This window comes from Cupressus sempervirens, chromosome 3, assembly GCF_028749045.1.
Source record: "Cupressus sempervirens isolate cs-2001-9-10 chromosome 3, ASM2874904v1, whole genome shotgun sequence".
Lineage (NCBI taxonomy): Eukaryota > Viridiplantae > Streptophyta > Pinopsida > Cupressales > Cupressaceae > Cupressus > Cupressus sempervirens.
Genome location: NC_143120.1, coordinates 511,843,172 through 511,864,678, shown reverse-complemented (window position 1 = coordinate 511,864,678; position 21,507 = coordinate 511,843,172). Strand labels below are relative to the sequence as shown.

Genomic DNA, 21,507 nt, shown 5'->3' with positions numbered 1-21,507 from the left:
GATAAAATTTTGATTAGCAAGTTTACCTAATTTTCATAGCTTTGTATAATGCTTCATCCTTATCAATTACAAGTGAGTAATTTTAAGAGAACCACTCCAATGGATCTTGTTCTTGTTGATAAGAGTGGTCTCGCACGTAGTCACAAAAATTCAAAAAACCAAAAACCTATGTCAAGATCAAAAAATCCATGAATGCAATAGATGAACAAGTAATTGCTACATTTAAAGGTGTTACTGCTTCTTCCTCTATTTTTTGGATGAATCATAACTTTACTCCTCTTTCTGAGTCTTTATATTCCATTATGGGAAGGTTGGTTAGTCCTAATATTATTACACTCCCTCCTGTTAAACCACTTCTTCCTTCTACTACATCAAGTCCACACTTTCATCCTAAAGCCTTTTGTCAATATTATTGTCAACATGGCCATGATACTAAGGCATGTTATAATAAAAAACATAAGATTCAAGACTTGATTGAATCTAGTGCTTTATCTATTGATATTCATGATAATGGAAAAAAAATGTGGTGCATCCTAATTAAAACCTTCAAATATATACCAATACTTTACCTCAACACACTACTAATACAATTATTCAACCTTTTTCTTCTTCTCCTAATATGAATGTTGCTTATGATACCTTTTAGTAAGAGAATGAGCATAATAGTAACATTGTGGAACATGTACCTCAAACCTTCTCCTCCACCTCATGAGAAAGTTCCATCTAAATCTCATGATCAACCAAAGCCTGAAACTAACCTTAAGAATTCTATAGACCTTGATATTTCATTTAATGACTCTGATATTTTCAAGGCTCCTGATGGTCCTCTATATATTACTACTAGAACTACTAAGTATCCTTCTTATGGTTTATCACTACATTTTTTAGCTCAGAAAATACATCCTGATTTCTATGATTCAATTGATACTTGGATTCAAAGTTGTAATGGTTCCTTTTCTTCACTTGTTGAGCTCTATGGTAAAGTGGTGAATAGTAATTTTGTTGTCATTCCTACTTCCAATCAATTTCAAGTGAACCTTGGTTTACCTTGGTTGAACTCCATGCAAGTCATTTCTTCTCTTATTAATCAATGCATTAAATTTTCTTATGATGGTGATATTAAGATGATCAATCATAGTATTTATCATCCTTATACGCCTAGAGATTATACTAGTCTTGATTTCTTTTGGCCTTCGATTCTTATTACACTTGCTACCCATCCTAATTATCTTTTTCAATCTTATCAAGCTTACAAATGTTAAAATATTTCTAAGTTGATTATGCCTAGAGATATCTCTAGTGGTCTTTTTCCTACACCTTCTACACATATTTCTTCCAATTCTTCTATTTCTAACATGGTCAACCATCTCATCCATCTAATGATCTTTTTAGCATGGTCCCTCCTTTTCATGTTGTTAATCCTTCTAGTGTGGTTCTTCCTTCTAGTTATCCACTTCTTGTTGTTCCTCCTGTTAACCTATCTAATGATAGTAGGGAACCTATGGTTTTTGATCCTTCTTATTCTCAACAAATTTATGGTACGAATAAGTATAAGAGACATTCTTGTAAATGTTAAAGGAATCACTAGGCTTATGCTAAAGCTGGTATGCATGCTTCTCATAATCTTGTGCCTGTAGAGGAATTTAATCATACTAATGAGATAGATAATTATAATATTCATATTTTTTATTCCATTTCAATTAATCTTGATGAAGATGATACATTAGATGATGATGAGCATGACATTATTGATCTTGATGTTGATTTTCCTAACATTATTTCTATGCATCTTATACTTACATATAGTCTTGAGTACAAGGACCCTCAAGGGGGTCCTTCTTTGGACTTAGCTTATGATACTACTATGTTAGAAGTTTCTCCTTTGGCCAGTTGTCCACCTTTACTACATACCATTGATTGAAACAAGGTAGGAGGGAAATGCACTTGAGTGAGTACTCTTGTATAGTATTATTTTGTGTGTTTTCATGTTGTGATGTGATTCTCCTATATATATTTTTCTATATGTTTGTTTAGACTTCTTTAGAAGACCTTTATTTCTCCCTTGGCACAAGATGATAAAGGAATCAAAATTTTACACCATTCTTCTATTTGTATCTTAATTCTTCTATACATTTTTATATGTTATGTTGTACATGTGATAGTTTCCCTACCTATATCCTTGCATTGTTTACTTGTATTTGTATATGGTAGCACTAATTATTTTTGGTCTCCATGATGATTTTCCAAAAAGGCTCTTCTTTTTAACTCTTACATGTCTTTCTTCCATTGTGTAGTAGTTCTACTTCCTCTAGAGAATGATGATATTTCATACTTGATATAGTATCTATATGTTATATGATCATACTGACCCTAAAATTGGTAGCTCCTTCTATGCTCTATATATATTATTTTATTATTTCCCTTGATTTGTCTTCTCTTGGGGGAATTTCATAGTTGAAATTTCTTTTAGAATATTTATGTATACTCCATTAAATACATTTCACCTTTTAAAGTGTTAGAAATTACTTTAACATGGGGGTATACGCTCTTCTCATTTTGATTTCAATCATAGAGTAGTAAATATGGATTCCAAGTATGGCTTAGGGTACTTTAGCTTTGGATGCTTGTTATGCTTCCTAGGTTATCCTCAATTTTATGCATTGCTACTTCATTCCTTCTTTCCACATACATCATTTTAATCCCTTTATGGATTATGCATAATCCTAAAGAGTGGATTCTCCTTGCACACCTTCAATTTAGGAAATGAACATCCTTGACATTGAATCCCTCTCTTGTTTGCACACACATATGCTAAATCCCATACATGGGTAACATGTACAAGCTCTCTCAATCATATAAATGGGTAACAAATCTAAACATATATTCTACATCTTATATTTTTTAGACTAAGGTAAGAACAAGTTTTGAAGGGACCCAAAACCCTTAACATGAAAACAAAAGATGTTCAAATAAGCACAACCAAGTTTTACAAGGACCTGAAACTTGCAGTATGAAATTTACAAAACTAGGTTTTACAAGGACCTAAAATCACAAAAAAGGACTAGAAAATGAAACCAAGTTTTACAAGGACTTGGAACCTAGCGTTTAAACAAAAAGAAAAAAATAAATTAAGAAACCCAAACTAGAGACTAGTTAGCAGAACCACCACCAGTAGTTATTGCAAGTCCTTGATCATTTTCACCACCTCCGTGCCCCCCTTCGTAGTGTTTTGGATAATGTCAGTAGTAGAGAACCCAAATCCCACAGTTGCCTCAACTACCTTCTTCCTTGAACTTTGTCTTGTTCTTTTGCTTGGCCTGACAGGAGACATGATTTTTTCATTATTTCTCTTACCTAAGCTAGCAACAACCGCACAAATGCTTGAAGTGACCTATTCTATCTTGTTACCACTCTCTCTAATCAAAAGACAGAGCTCGTGTTCATATTCCTTTAACTTCTCTAGGATATTGCCAATATGAACTTCTAGCTGGATGATCTTAGCCCGGTCAATTTCTTGGTCCTACTGCATCTTTCCCATTCTTTTTTTAAGAGTCATTAACTCATTGTACATCCAAGAATCACGTTGGAGAGAGGAGTCTACCTTGAGCTTAGTAGTGTGAAGGAAAGAAAGTGTTGCACCCTTACCAGTTGAGTCATCCTTCTCCTTCCCTGTATCTTCCTTCATAATTGTAGTACCCTTACTAGTTAGGTCATCCTTCTCCTTCCCCATATATTCCTCCAAATTTTCCTCCCTAGCTTTCTAGGGTTGCTCACTCTAGTTTTTATCCTCTTCTGCAATATTTTCTGACCCTATATTTTTTTCATAACTTTCCTCAGCCTCGTCCTTTCTAGGGTACCTTTGTTGTTAGGGTAACCCTCCAGGTTTGAACTAAAATCTCCCATATCCATATTCTCCTCATTCTCCATATTCATTTCATCATTTTTGTCTAAATTTTCAGACTCAATAATTTCCTCAACATTTTTCTGAGGTGTGTCCTACTTTAGACTTTTCTTTTCCATAACTACTCTTCATCTCCCTTACTCTTCCTTGAATGGGTTTCACTAATAGAACCTCTCTTTTTCTCAGAGGATGGGGAAGATACAATGGCCTTATTCTTATCGTAATTTTCAATTAAAAGAATTTGGCCTTGATGTAAAACTAGATGGGATTTTTTTCCTATGGGCTTGAAGGCTTTGAAGCAAGGAGTACCTTAGATAAAATAGAAAGAAGATCCTATCCTTATACTGAAAATGATTTAGGAAAACAAAATGAAATTTATGAACTTTTTTTTCCCTACCATGTAGAATGAAGTACTCATGGATGCAAGAGAGGACGTCTTGCCAAATAACTTTTATTTGACTCAGCTCATAAAAGTCACCATTTTTTTCCAATTTTTTTTCCTCCTCTTCTGTCTTCAAAAATTTCTTGAATGCAGCATTAAAAATATTGGTTTCCTTGCTAAATGTTATGCCCTCCTTAGGAAGCCTTGTGACTTTGGCAATGAAATCTTTAGTCAAGTGAACTATAACACCATGCATGGAAACCCTGTCTTTGAACCAATTTTTAAAGAAGGCTTTCATGATATGTGGTTTGTAGCCATGAAGGTGCTCCAAGTAAGTAGTGACATTACCCTTCTACAGAATCTTCCAAAAAAAGGCTTTGGCCTTCCATGCTTTATAGCTCTTTGGTTCCTATTTTCTCAATTCCCTATCCATATTCAAAAATTGCATTTCTATGTGAAATGCCAAAGTAGAGCAGACTAGGAGACATAAAGATTTTAGAAAAGATAAGGTGCTCATTAAAACAACCAAGGAGCTCATTAAAACACTTACGTGCCAAGCAAAGGTAATAATCACTTTTAGGTACTTCCTAGGGAATATAACACTATCCTCCATAATCCCACCTCCACTTATCATTAAATTTGCAATCTTAGAAAATATTACCTTCTGTTGTGTGAGTTTTGTCATAATTAATTAGTTCTTTCAAATCCATGCTCCTGCTTAGGTCATCATGCTAGCTCATCTTACTTTCCTGTTGGACAGCCTGGTTTGCAATCCAGTTAGCCACAACATTTCCTTCATGGTAGGAGTGAGAGAAAATGACTTTGTCAAATTTCATCCATTAAGGATTTAATTTCCATTACACTAGCTTCAATAGACCATGTAATTGAGATTTTACCATTAAGCATATTTATTATATTCAAGGAGTCTCCTTCCATCTAGAGGTATTGGTAACCAATTTTCATTGCCAACCTCATTATATAAAGAGCTACAATAGCCTCAACTTTATGAATAGAAGAGGTACCAATAGGTATGGCAATAACATCTATAACATTACAAGTGTGATCCCTCAAAACCCCTCCATAGCCTGCTTTGCAAGGATTTCCTTCAGCAGCACCATCAAAATTCCCTTTGATCCATCCCATAGGAGGAGCTTTCCATTTACTATTCAATCTTTGATCTTCTTTCTTCATTTTAGAACCTTTAGTTTGCATTGGATTGTCAATTTGGAAATATTCATTGTACTTTCTCTGGGAATTGAAGTTTTCCTTTATAGCTCTGACAATGTTTTGGCCAAGCACCCACTCAAGCATTTCTTTGTTTCTAAGGATTCTTTTATTTATTTCTTTTTAAATTCCCCACCAAAGATGGGGAAGAGTAATTTTCCACAGGAAATCAACATCACTATCCTTAGACGAGCAATTCTAGCTCTAAAAATAGTGTTTAATGCTATTATGATGGACCCAAGAAATGTTCCATAAGTTGAGGATAGTACTCCATACTTTTTGACTATAAGCACAATTTAAGAACAAGTGATCTCTATCTTCATAACCTTCTTTACATAGGTTGCACCGATTGACCACATTGATGCCTCTCTTTTGTAGATTTTCTTGAGTAAGAATTTTATTCTGAAGCAATATCTAGTAAAAGATATTTATTTTTGGAGTAAGATCTTTTATCCAAGCTCTAGTCCATAAAGGGTGAACATCTTTTTCCCCAGATTTGAATATAGATGAAACTTTGAAATAGCCACTTACATTAACACTCCATATCATTTTATCTTCCTTATGGGGATACAAAAAAAAGGCATTCAACATAATCTGGTTATTATGAAAATTAGAGGATGGTCCAAGATCCAAGCACCTTCCCAAAATTTGACTTTCTACCCATTTCCAACTTTCCAAGAGTATCCTTTACTTAAGATGTTCTTAGCTCCCTGCATAGCCCCCTAGATGGTAGAAGGGAAGAGAACATCAGGATATGAAAGAAAGTCAAATAAAACAATTTTATAAATCTCATATTTGGTTAACACATAAGAGTTTTATAAATATCATATATAGGTAACACATTCAAGCACAATATGCTAAGTCCCATATATGGGTAACACATTTTTTGTTTTTGTTTTTCTATGATTCACAATAGGATGTACATTTCTCATTGGAAAATTAATCATACCCTATCCAACTCTTCTTCTTTCATTCAAAAATTTCTCTCTTATTATGATGTTGGAGTTAGCAAAGAATCAATTCCTTGGGGCCTTGATGGATTATTTTTCTCCTTGATTGTGATAAGATTATCTTATGTCTTGTGCTCTACTTTACCTAGAGTTTGGATCAAATCCATACACTTGCTAAAGTGGGGGATAAATGCACCATATTAAATTGGAAACACTTTAATTTTCTAATGGTTTAGCACCTATTTAATGTGATATCATCATCTCCTTGCATCTCTCCTCCTTTCTTCCCGTTTCTTCTCACTTCTCCTAAGTGGAATTGGGGTAAGACCTAATTGATCCTCTTTAATTCTCTTATTTTCATGGCATGAATATTGAGGTAGGATATAACCACCTAGGTCCTCCCTTTCCCTCATCCAATCACTAAAAAGCTCTTTTCCATTTTGTAATGGTCATATCTCAAAATCTATATCTAATTTCTAGAATTTGGGGCCAATTTTGGGACCTTACATGAATCCCAAGGGTTTTGAGCCCTGGATGGAAAGGAAATAGTGCATCCCTATCCAATTAGGTATGTAGTATGTACCTATTAGGAAAATCACAGACATAATGCATCCCTTCTTGGGCCCTATCTTGGGACCTCCTCTTGGGTCTCGTGTCTCGATTGATCCCTAGAGTTAATGTACTCTACTATTTTCCCATAGGAGAAAGTCAATTTTGAGCCCTTTAGAAACCCATTCACTTTCTCTATTTTTCATCCATCCATAATCTAGAAGAATCCACTAAGCTTATGATCAAGCATTCATACACACTAACATTCAAATCTTCAAGCATCCTTCAAGAAAATTCCTCCATTGAAGATCAAGGATTCAAGAAATTGAAGGATTTTATCTTCAAGATCTCCCATAATCCATTCAAGGTCCTTTGTTTCATTTTCTAAATCCATTCATCCATATTCTTGATCCAATCTAATTGGTAAACCAAGCTCATTGCATTCGATTCAAGATATCCTGCTATTGTAAGGTGAATTTATACATTTACTTTACATTTCTATAATAAAATTAATTTCAATCAAAGGTTTATTCCTAAACTAGGGTTTGACCAAGGCAAAGCCCCCATCAATAAAAATACCTTTTATTATAGGTTTCAAATCTTTGATTTGCAAACAAATTGCAAATTTAGATTCAAGATCAGACATAGTTGAATAGGAACATTTTTATCCCCTTCTTTAAGATAAATTTGACATTGAATAAAATTAGACCTCTAAAGATTGCCAACGATTTTTGGGTTTTGTAGTTTTGGTAATTTCAAGACTAGATTTGGCATTGCCTGTCCATTTTGAGCAACACAACAAGAAGAAAATCATATCCAAAGGTGAGTCTTCTACTATCCTTTATTTTTGATAAGATAAACAGGCTTTGAAGGGACCCTAAAACCCTTTACAAATCAAGAATTTTCAATGAAGCCCAAACCAAACAAAACTATAGTCCTAAGGAAGAACGGGTCACAAAATAGAAGTGACCAGAGTGGCATCACAAATAAAATAGTACACATCAGCCACACAACCAAGTTTTGAAGGGTGCCTAAAACCCTATATGAGACAACAAAGGAGAATCAAGTCACCAAACAAAAGGTGACCATAGTGGTAAAAAATAAAACAAGACAATAATAACCACAAAAATAGGTTTTTATTGAGCTCCTAAAATCGCAAAATGAAACAAACTACCAAGAGCAAAAGGCCAAAAGAGCCAGGGGACAACTGACCAAAAGCCAGGAGAGTCAAACTTTCCCTTTTGAGCCCTTCTTGTTAGACCTCGGTGCCATGTCAAAAGAGGGAGTGGGTGGCTTTACCTTTTTTCTTTTTACTATAGTCCATCCATCCTCCACCAAACTAGTAACCTTCTACCACCAAAAATTAGCACCATCATAGCCAGAACCTAAAACCCTGGAGCCTAGGGAAAAGGATGAAGAAGAGGAAGTGATAGTAGAGACCTGAGATAGAAAAATGTCTTCCAAAAAAAGTACCACAGGAGGAACTACCTTGGAAACACCAAAAGAAAGACTAGCAACCACAACTAAGGGAGCCAAAAGTGGATCCATCAACAAGAATTTAGGAGAGAGTAGATCAATAGAGATAGGAGCAGAATCCAATCTAGAAATTGAGAAATCTAGAGATAGACCTATTGTCACCACTGAAGGAACCAAAGGAGGGGACAGAAAAGAAAAAAAAGCATAATCCACCCCAAAAAAAGGGACAACAATAGGAAAACTAGGAATAGGAATAGAAAATAGAGACTAGCCAACAATCACCATAGAAGGGGTTGAAGGAGGAACCTTCTTCAAGATGCCAGGAGAAGAAAAAATTTGAGAAGAGTTCTCAGCAGCCTTCTCATATGTGTAGTGGTCTTCTGAGACCCCCTTCCACCAAGAAGGGGACAATTTTAGTCTAGATTTACCTAAAGAGCACCTAGCAGCTAGGTGACCTGTCAAGTGGCAATTCTTGCAGTGAAAGGGGATACCCTCATAGTCTAGAAGAATATTCCAAGAACCAAGAGGAGAATTCACCGAAATCATATTCGAGAGTCCCTTAGAAATGTTGATCTCAAATAGAATGCGAGAAAATTTTGATTGATACAAGCCGACTATATCCGAGTTAGATTTCATGAAGTCTCCAAGCACATTCCCCACCTCCACCAGGAAAGGTTCTAGCCAAAGATGAAGGGGAAGGTTCAACAGCCTTACCCACAGAGGGATCTTATTAAAAGTTTCATTTGAAGGGTTGAAATCCTTGTGCCAAATTTTTGCCATCAAGGGAAACTTCCCATCCCAAGATAAATTATTGCTAAGGATGGCATTTCTATCATCTGCAATATCAAATTTCACAACAAAAAAACCCCTTGCCATAGGGTAAATCTAGGCACTCTTCGAAATGAATGGTTCCCAACATTGGGATATCCATGCATGCAAATCTGAAAGAGAGGGCCAAAAACCCTTAAAGCAAAAGATAGCAGTAGAAACCATGAAATCATCCAAATTAATAGAAATCTTATCAACTATAGAAGAATTTAGATGAAGCCTTTTTGGGTTGCATACCACAACTAACATAGTAGCACAAAACCCTAAATGTACGGCATCACGAAACCTTGAATCCATAGTCTGACCACCAATACCAGCCTCAAATGTAGCCACATAAGCATAGGAAATGGATGAACCACCCACAGCTCCAACAAAAACCATAGCCCTAATAGCAAAAGCAGAAGTGACCACCGCAAACCTAGACACAAGAGAAGAAGCTGAAGCAACCATCAAAAAGAAGCTAGACACAGGAGACATAATAGGATAGGTTGGGTGAAAAGCTAGATAGGAAGCTGAATCTAGACACATGAGAAAGAACAGAACTTAGGCCCAAGTTGAGCCGAGGCGCAGAAGCTGAGTCTAAAGCTGAAGCTAGGTGCAGTAGATGAAATGAAGCCAGGGGCCGAAGCTGAAGCCGAAGCCTGGTGCAAGGAGCTAGGTTGGACGAAAATAAAAAAAATATTAGCTTAAAACAAGGAATCTAGAATGAAGCCAGGGGCATAAGCTACTATCAAAGCCAGGTGTAGGAGCTTGGTTGAAGCTGAAGCCGAAGCCAAGCACATGGAGCCAGGTAGGAAGAAAAATTCAAAAATTGTTGTTAGCATGAATCCTAATGGTATTTGTTTGGGGGAGTATCCTCCTTCTACTATCCTTTTTCATTTCAACACATCTCTTTATTATATCTACATTTTATTTCTTATCTTTCATTATAGCTAGGGTTTTCAAGGACTTTTGCATCTTTTCCCTTATTCTAGACACTAGATTGCAACTTTGCATTAGTGCTCCTTTATCACTTGGCTAGCACTAATATTTCTAGATCTAGTCATTTAGATTTGGGATTAAAAGGATAAATTTACTTTATTTCCCCTTTGAGTTGTGTAGGTGTGATTCTGTGATGAACTTAGGATTATCTTCCTTGATTCACATTTCCCCCTTAATAACTTAACAAATTTGTAAAAAAATAATGAGACCCATGAAAGAAATTAACACATTAATGGCATATGATAATTTGGTTTAGTATTTATCTATTCTTTAGGTATATTTTATTACTGAAAAATTAGAAAATTTACCAATACCAATAGTCATTTCAATGAGCATCGATTAACAATCTATAGTCAGGGCCAAGGGGAAACATAGCTCATTTTTAGCTGACTTCCTTTGGAAATAAAACATGTATCTATTTTTGGTGTATGTGGGAATTAATTATCTATTACAAAATCATTCACTTATTTTTGAAATATTTATGATTGTATAATGATGTATCAGGCAACTTGGCCTAGAACAACTAGCAATGAATATCATCGACTAGCAAATGAGAATAAAGAAATGGTCTAATATGTATTTTGGTCTAATTGAAGGAGGAAAACATTTTACCAAAATTAACCCACGTGTCATTTCCTACCATTAAAATTAAATAATAAGCTAATTTATATGTATAATGAAATAAAAGTGACCTATCACATGTGTGAGAGTGACACATCATATGTTAGTTTTTAGAAAGAAGTGAATAGTAATCAATAAGATTTAACTTCTACTTGCAACTCAAATATCAAATTTTCAATATTTTCTCTTTACTTTTATGTTTTTAACTTTATGAGAGTTTTGAATAAATTTGAGAGATTCAAAAATGAGGTCTATGCTCTAGCCTTCTATGTTAAAAAATAACCAATGCAACAAAGTTTCAACTTTCTCATCCTAGTCATAGTTTGCTTAAATTGAGTTTCTACGTAAAATCTAGAAAATCAATTCCCATGTTTTATATTTTATATCTTTGCAGTTTACTATTAAGGTTGTAGAACTAGAATTATGGTTTTACCATTCATATTGAAATTGAGGGACATTTAATTTAAAGCCTATAAGTGTTAATAACTCAATTCTTAGAACTAGTTTTGACTTTTCTATTGTGTATACAAAAGCTGTCACATTTTTATAGACCATTATACTTGAAAGAACTCATGGTGAGGATCATCCCAAGATGCAGCCTATAGCTTCCTATCTATGAATTGCAAGGATTCAAGATAGTATGGTGGCTCTCAAATGAACCTAGTTAAGAAACCCTTGCAAGGTGCACCATAGAGGAAAATATTCAAAAGGACTAGAGGCAAGAGTGCCAATATCCAAGAATCAAAAGTATGCATTTCCAAATGTAAGCTAGAGCTAGGTGAATGCAAGATCTAAGCTAAGAGATACAAATGAAAAAATAATATAACGAACATGAAAGAGTTACAAAATCCCTATTTAGACAATGTGAGTTAAGGTAACACATAAAGAAAATCTAAGATAAGAATGAAAATAAGTTAAAATACAAGTAAAGAAAACTGAGTGCAAATGTTCTCAAGAGAGTGAGTAAACAAAATGATATCATAAGATTAGAGTTCAAGCATGAGATATGAGAGAGTGGGGAGAGAGCCTCCTTTTAAAGAGAAATATATGGTATGTAATAGGAGGTAAAATCTATGGTGGAGAACCAATATCAAGTTGACTTTGTGCAAAAGAATATCCAAGAGGAAAAATCAATGGTAGTGTTCAAGAGAAAAAACTATTAGAAATAGGAATTACTAAGGGGGTGGGGGTGAATCAACAATCTACAAACTTTAGTCACCAACTAGATATTATTTATTACTTTGAACCATACATAAGAAATTAAACAAGTAATGTTGAATAGTAATAGTAACCATGCACAAAGATAACTCATAACACCATATTTTGTTAACTAGGGAAACCCTAGCCAAGGGAAAACTCCAATGAGGATGATACCCACTAGATAAATACTGATATATATGTTTCTTGCTAAAAGATGGACCCTGTTAGGAGTCAGTGAGAAAATTTAGTATAGAGAGTCCTTGTTAGGAGACTTTGAATCCCTTCTAGGAGATTCCAACCTTGTTTGGAGTTGTAGTTTAGTAGATGCAAGAAGAGCTCACTCCCCAAACATGCACTTTCAATCAAAAGAAGAGTTCATTGCCCAAACAAGTAATTAGTCCTCTGGTATATAGGTTTTGTAACTTCTTTCTTGACTACTCTCTAATCTCAGCTCAATCTCAGATAACAAAATCATGTTCTCATATATCGTTTCACAAAAGTTTGCATATCATTTATCACAATACAATTGCACACTTCTTTTCACAAGATGTCCTTTGCATAAATACCATTCCTTTTCACAAATTTTTGCTAGGTCAACTAAGACCATAATATACTTTTCCAACTTAGAGTAAACATCTAGGATGTTGGCCCTAATTGATCAAGTAATTATTTTGTAAACAAAATAATTCCTTTACGTTTAATTCTACTATTTTGTTTCACTAGAAATACATGAATATCTCTATTTTGTACAGTCTGTACTGATGTCTGAGGTTATGAACATCATCACCAACATGTATACTCTCTCTATCTAACTTTGATAATCATAATATGATGTCAATAACAAGTTGCATACAAAACAATACACTGTTGTAAACCAATTTCATACTTAGACAATTTTCTGGGTACCAAAAGCTAATTATCTTTCTTTCAAAGGCTTTCTACAAGCATGCACATAATGTGTTGCCATAAATTACAACAATTACATAGCTTCATTAGCCAATTCTCAACAATCTCCCCCTTTGGCATTGATGGAAACAAAATAGGGAAAATTCACTAAGTAACAAAAACTTGTCCAAATAATTATAGTATCAATACATTAATCATCTTTTACAACTTACACATGCTCCCCCTTTTGCTATGATTTCATACCTTACCTTGCTTACAATTTTCTTATGCATCTTCTCCCCCTTTGATGTCAATGACAAAGGTTATAATGTCAAAAAAAAAATTGTCAAAATTGTTCATCTGCTATCAAAAACTATGTTCATCTACCTTAAGCTGATAACATCTTCATGCAATCATCAAACTTGTATTGAGACTGTTCAAACCTTTTACCCATGTATCCTTAGTTGTTCTAGTAGAAGTGAGGATTTCACATAGGGCATATGATGCAATCTCAACTGCATTGAGATCAAAGTATAAGAAATTTGAATAGGTATCCTTGGCTTTGACACATTCCTCCAACTGTCTCTCAATAGTTGTTATCCTAAGAGCAATAGATTCTCTAAATTCTAATAATCTCTTCAAAAAAAATTATTTCTCAAGTTCTAGTTTCTTGATATCACTATGAATACCAACCACTTTTCCTTCAAAGTCATCAACTTTGTTGGAAGGTTGTTGTATCTAGCTTGATAGAGCTTCTAGCTCACTCAATTTTTCTTCAATCTTGCTATCAAAATCCTTGGTCAACTTATGAGATAAAGTACACTTGATGTACAATACCTTTCTATCTTGTTGACATCTATGAAGTTCCTTGATACAAGTATCAAGACTTAGAAAACCATTCTTGATATTCTGACAAATGGTGCTAAATAGATTAGCATCATGAGAAATCTAGACCTTAGAATTTGCAACATTCAAGAAATTTATAAATTCCCCATTAAAAGAATTTAACACTGCTTGTGCCTTCTATTTGGGATCTGCCTTTGTATGCTTGACTACTAGAGTACTGTGTAATATGTTAGTTACCTCCAGTAAGGTTCTTTGTGATCTCTTTACTTTTATGTTCTTCTCAATCAGTTTTGTTGGAGATGAAATCAAGTTAGTTTGATCATCATCATCACTTGTTAGGCTAGCAAGAAAAAGTGGAGTAGATGAACTAGATGGTTTATTTTCATCTTCCCTTTGCTTCTTCTCTACTACCTCCTTAGTTCTTCTCTCTTCTTTCTCTTTCTCTTCCTTTTCTTTTCTTTCCTTCTCTTTCTTTTCTTCCTCCTCTATTCTTTTCTTCTTTTCTTCCTCTTCTCTTCTCTTCTTCTCTTCCTCTACTCTTGTTTTCATTTCTTCTTCAAGCAATTTCTTCTTGGCTCTTTGATCTTTCTCTTTTCTACCTCTAATTACCTTTGTTTTTCTTCAATTTTTTTCAATTGATCTTGTATGACCTTAGCTTGAGATTAAGGTTGTTCAAAACTTTCATAAGGGTTAGTGTTATCAATGTTAATGGTAACATTGGTCTGGTCAATCTACATAGTGTAACCATTTATTGACATATCCAAAGTTTTAGGTGCTAGTGTAGGTGTTGCCTTTGAATCTATCATCATCTAACTGATAGTTGTAACTATTTCACTCCTTATTGTATCCTTCTCACCCACCATAAACATAAATGGTCTTGTCTTGCTCCTCAAGTAGGGTGCCAACCTATTCAATAATATCTTAACTTCTTCCTCATCATTTGTTTGTATATAGTCCTTAACATAGATTTCCAAAGTTGCATATCCTCTTCCCAAGATGGTGCTTTCTTCTCTATAAGTCTATCATAGACTTTTTGATTTACTGTATCTTCAATATACTCAACTTTTAGATTGTTAGCAATCATATATCTCATAGTAGAGATATCAATCTGATATTTTTCAATACTATTATATAAATCATAGAATTTGTTCATCTAAAAAAAGTTCCCTTCATTTGCAATGTCTGAGTTGATCTTCTTAATCTTTGGCTTCCAAGGTTGCCTTTCTTTTCCTGTTGTTTATTTTGAAATAGTAACTTTTTTCTACCTATTTTGCTTCCCGCTCTTCTTCTTCTTCTTTGCTGGATTCCACAATTGTCAACAAGGATTTCTATCTTTTTCCTAGTCTAGTAGCCTATTGCTTGACTCTTTTAGTCTTGGTAGTCATAGCTTCCACTAATCTTTTAGATTTTCTCTTCAATTTGCTTGGTTGTTCAACTAATACCACAACATATGGAATGCTTTATTCTAAAGGAGTTTTTGCAATTGACATACTAGATGGTTTCCTAACTGATAGTGGTTGCACATACATTATTCCTTGTTTCATTGTCTGTCTAACTGCCTATGATTCACTTTCTATCATACTAGCCTCAGTTAGATCTTTATTTATTATTGTCTCAATATTTTTGTGAGATGCTTTCTTTAAGGATGCTTGATAAGCTGATTTTGTAATCTCTTCATATGTCCCAAATCTATACTAAGCTTGATCCTTTTAGAATATCAACAATAGATCAATATATCAAATTGCTACATCATCACTTAACTCATAACCTAAGGGATCAAGGAATATTTCTCGAGGTTCTACTACTTGAATATGAGTTAAATCTATATCAACCATAACACATATATCATTTTTGAATCTTTCTACAATTGCAGGTGCAATTCTGAAGCTTTGTTTCATCCCATTCTAAAAAATTTCACGATCAAATTTCCACTGTCTAAGATTTTGTCTACTGGATGTCTTCTACATACATCTATAATCTTTTCCATTGTACATTTCTCACTACTCATAATCTCTCTAACTGATAAGTATGAAAATCTTTTAAGTACATGAAAGAATATATGATTGATCAGTGAGTAAAATCTAAACACACCATTCTTGGTCCTCTTGATTTTCTCTAAGTTTTTAAGGAGTTGCACTCTCAGAATTTCACTTAGGTTTACTTGTTCTTTCTCAACAAAAATCTTATAAGCTACATAGATGAATCCTACTAATAATTTTTCAATCTTAGAACTTGCACAAATAGAATAGGCAATGATTCTGCAGAGGAATCTTACGTCATCTTGTTTAATGGTGTTGATCACCATGGCCTTCCCATTATAAATTGCCTTAGTGTAGCTCTCAACCTTCTTCTTGACTAGTTTCTCACCTATAAGTACACTGCCTTGTTTGTTAAGGCTAGTTACCTCATGAATAAGGTCAGCTGAAATGTCAACTACATTGTCTTCCATCCACAGTTTTCCATCATGAATTCTACTTAGTATAATCTGTGTCCATTCTTTAGTGTATAATTCTTGGTAGAAGTGATATTTGAATAGGTCTAGATCTTTCAAATGTTCAAATCTAGGCTTTATTGACAAATCATGGCTAAAGACAACTTCCATATCTCTGTTCATATACTCGCTTCCAATTGTTTCAAACTTACTATTAAGATAACTTCTTACATCTTCCAAATACACTACATTGTTTGGAGTAATAGATAATATTGAATTAGGGTTTCCTTCTATGATTTTCATGGAAAAAACCTTCAATTTTGGTCTCTCCTCATTCTCAACATTATGAACTACTGACATATCCTTGATTTTATCAAATATAAACTTTATTGAAGAAATTTTGCAAACACATAACAAAATACCTCTTTCTAAAAAAAGGTTTAGTTCAAAATCACCTTGTCAGGTTGCTTTTGAGTTCTCTATGCTTCTGATGTGATCATAATGAAGTGGTAGTCACATCTGTACTCCATTTTATTCATTTAATTTGAATTTGCATTAATTGCATACTTTGCAAACATAAAAAAAGCTATCAATTACATTCTAAAATCAAATATTTGCTCGATATCTTTGTTTGATCATTAAATGCTACCCAAGCTCTACCATAGCTTCCTTGTATCATGACAATTCTCTAAGTAACTTTTCTCCATGAAATTCTTTGTTAAAACATAGTTTTCATCTTCTATAATAAAATTAATTTTCATTGTCATAACAATAACCCTTAATTCCTTCGTAACAAGTTCTGATAAGCTCCAAATTGCAAGCAAGCTTAGCTATAGTCTAGACTTATCTCAATACACCTTTTCCCAACTTCACTACCTGTAGTTCTATCTCTAAATGAAGTTTCAAAATCTAGTGCCGTGAACAATCTTAATTCAACTTGGTTGAATCAAACTTGATTATTGACTTTGATTACCCTGTCTCTGCATCATCTAACTTTTCTTCAAAAATATTCAATCCCTTCAAAAATGCCTCATTAAGTTCTTCTCAAATTTCATTGACTAAATTTGTTTGATATTCATTGTCTTTCTTAGTTTTGGAGTTCCTTTCATGGTTCCTTCCAATGTTTCTTCCATCATTCCTTCTATTTTTGAAGTTTCTTCCATTGTTCCTTCTATCTCCAAAGTATCTGTCCATTCTACAATACTTTTCTGTATGTTCGAAGTTGCTGCATAACTAACATATTGGGGTTCTACTTCTAGAATTCTATTGATCAATAGGTGGATGAAAATTTTGGGATGTGTCCAAAGTTATTACTCTTATAACACATGATCTACCTTCTTTCTTTATAAGGCCTTCCTTCTCTCGATGTCCTCTCTTTAGATCTTCTTCTATCTATAGGGTTAGTATTTCTAGACATTCTACTATTCCTTCTATCATTACCATATTTAGGTTTCCTAGAATCAATTTCTTGATGACCCATCCCATGACAATAATGCCAATAAAAATCTATAACATATTTAAATGACTTATTTATATAATCTCTTTTCATATGAGCTATTTCATTACATGAAAAACACTTATCTCTAAATTCATACCTGGTTTCCTTAGGAGATTCAACTTTCTTTGGTTCATCCAATATGTCAACTTCCTTGTCTTGTCCAAATTCTTTAGGTTTATCAAAAGATTTATTGGGTTCAATCTTATCATCAAATTTATCTTTTTCTTTTAGATTTCATTTACTTCAAGTTTCTTCGTACACATGTTAAATAAATAACCAAGACCAGTCTTATCATAAGTAGGTCTCTATATTGGAATTGATTCATCAAGCTTTTCTCTGCTAGAATAAAGCTTTTCAAGTTGTTGCTTGCATTGAGTTAGGTCACCTCTCTCAATAGTATTGTACTTATGAAGTTCTTCATGATCTTCTTTCAATGTTTCAAATTTAGATGTCTTCTTCACTAGACTCACTCTAAGATCTATATTTTTAGTCTTCGAATGAGATTCAATTATGCTAGGATCATTCTTCAAGGTCAACTTTAGATTGGTAATTTTCAATTAGGGCTTCAAGCTCTTGTATTTTGTCTTCAATTTTGAATAATCATCATCACTAGTTTCAAATTCAATAGATTCAGGCTTGGATTTGAGATGTTCAATCTTGTCCTTCAATTGTCCAATATATATTTTGGAGTATTCATATCTATGTTTCAGCTTATCTCTTTCTTCAATAAGGAGATCAATTTGTTCAAGTTCCTCTTCAAGGTTCTTCATTAATTGTTCCATATCCATTGCAATCTTACTCAAGCTGTTGAGCCTCTTCTGAGTAACTATTCTCTGATACCAATTGTTATAAATAGGAATTACTGGGGGTGGGGGGTGTGTGGGATGGGGGTGAATTAGTAATCTACAAACTTTAGCTGCCAACTAAATATTATTTATTACTTTGAACCATACATAAGAAAGTAAACAAGTAATGTTGAACAATGATAGTAACTATGCATAAAGATAACTCATTACATCATATTTTGTTAACTAGGAAAACCCTAGCCAAGGGAAAACCCCAATGGGTATGAAACCCACTAGATAATATACTAATATATATGCTCCTTTTTAGAGGATGGACCCTGTTAGGAGTCAATGAGAACATTCAGTATAGAGAGTCCCTGTTAGGAGACTTTGAATCCCTATTAGGAGATTCCAATCCTGTTAGGAGTTTTAGTACAGTAGATGCAAGAAGAGCTCATTGCCCAAAAAAGTAATTAGTCCTCTAGTATATAGGTGTTTTAACTTCTTTCTTGACTAATCTCTGATGTTAGTTCAATCTCAGATCACAAAATCATGTTCTCATATATCACTTTACAAAAGTTCACATATCATTTATCACAATACAATTGCACACTTCTTTTCGCAAGATGTCCTTCGCATAAATACCATGCCTTTTCACATATTTACACTAGGTTGGCTAAGACCATAATATAATTTTCCAACTTAGAGTAAACATCTAGGATGCTGGCCCTAATTGATCAAGTAATTATTTTGTAAACAAAATAATTCCTTTACCTTTAATTCTACTATTTTGTTTCATTAGAAATACATGAATATCTCTTTTCTATACGGTCTGTACTGATGTCTAAGGTTATGCACATCATCATCAACATTTATACTATCTCTATCTAACTTTGATAATCATAATATGATATCAGTAACAAGTTGCATACAAAACAGTACATTGTTGTAAAGCAATTTCATACTTAGACAATTTTCTGGGTACCAAAAGCTAGTTATCTTTATTTCCAAGGTTATCTACAAGTATGTACATCATGTGTTTCCATAAATGAAAATAATTACATATCTTCATTAGCCAATTGTCAAAAAAAATATGCATGAAGGATGAAGGATGTTCCAACCACCTTGAATAGTGTGCCCTCACATGTATAGATAAAAATGATTTTCTTTTTATTTTTAAATTAAGAATAAACTTGTTCATGTGCACACATAGGATAAAGAGGGAGTTGGGGGATTTTTATTTAATTAAAAGTGAACAAACCCTTTTAATTAAATAAGAACTTAGGATAAGGTGGTCAAATATAAAGTATTTCAAATTAAATCAAGATGATAGATAAAAGAGATTTAGTCTAGCATTTAGTAATTTAAAAATGTAGAAAGGAGCCTCATAGTTTACTAGACCATTTTTGGGTGATTATATTTTCCCCTCTTTGACTAATGTGTGAATGATCTAGGAACACATGAGGTCAAACAATGATGATGTCAAGACAATAGAAAAAGGTAGGATGAATCAAAACCCATAAGATGAGCACTAATACGTTGAAGATAGATGGATAAGTGAAGTCAAGATGAATTAAAACTTATAATAATAAAATGAGTACCAATCATCAAAGCAGATAACTCAAGAGTAAGTAGATAGATCAAGTTAAGACAAATCAATATCCATAATGATAAGATGAGCACTGATAAGTCTCAGATAGATGTAGTCAGAATCAGTTTGTAGAATTGTATATATAAAATTTATCCCCCCTTGGGATTGAAATATAAATGAAGTAGAGGAGATTTAGAAATGAGATAGATTTGATAAAATCAAGATAAGATAAAGCTCATGAGGAAAGATACGAGATTAATACCAAAGGTTGACCACCGGGTGGTGATATTATGCCCCAATTTGACTAATTTTGACTAGAAAGATAAAGTGTAATAATCAAGTTAAAGTAAGAAGAATCATGATGAAATAAGGACTAAAGATAGAGGAAAATCATGAGGAGGAAGAAATGGTGATTGCCTTAGAAATATTTGAAGATCAGGCCTCACAAAGTTAGTCAACTACACTGAAGAAGGAAAAAATTTAAATCACAATTTTGACCATCAAGATGAATCCAAATTTTGATTTCAATCATGGAAATAGATCTAGGATGTTGAAATTATCCAAGGGTGCAATTTTTAGAAATCCAAAGTGATAAAAAATTAGGTCAAAATAGGTTGAAAAAGTATATAAGGGACCCACAATGTCATTTTCAAATCATTTGTCACATTTAATTATTAGAGTCTACATCATAGAGAGAGTAGCATAAGAAGAGAGATGAATGTTGACAGACATTAATTCGAGCTCAACCGATTGCACAACCAACCTCGTCAATACCTTGCCCTAGTAAGTATTCAACATTTGAGCTTGGTTTGAGTGATTTTGAGCATTTTTTTCATAATTTTAGTACTTTTACATAAAAACTCATGCGATACTCTTGGGGTATCTTACCACTATATTTTAGTCCATTTTACAATAGTTTTGGTATATAAAAAGTGTCATCATGTATTTGTATAGTGTGTCATTTCAACAATACCCATTAGTCATATAATTGAGTGCAAACTATCATATTGGCAAGAAGTATCATACAGGTACTATATGAAGTATCATATGAGACTTGTTCAACCAAAATTGAGTCATACTTAGAAATTGAGTCTTTGAGCATCATCAAGACTTATTTGATTTCTTCTAAAGCCAAATATCAATATCCTTAGTTTCATTCTTGTTTCTCATTGACACATATTGATACTTTTCCTATGTCTATGATGTAGGTATCATTTCTATATTTTTCTATCCGATCACTTAAAGTAGTTTGTTTGAGACTTGTCCCTCAATTGACCTTTGATAAGAGGGTCACTCTAGGAGCTATGGGTTTTGGACATCTATTAGAGTTGCCCCATATTCAAGAAAACTATGGATTTT

General features: G+C 33.6%; 1 pseudogene; it reads right to left on the bottom strand.

Moving 5' to 3' along the window:
- The window catches only part of LOC149567421 (3-hydroxy-3-methylglutaryl coenzyme A reductase 1-like), a 173,538-nt pseudogene that overhangs the window by 10,961 nt on the left and 141,070 nt on the right, over positions 1 to 21,507 (bottom strand).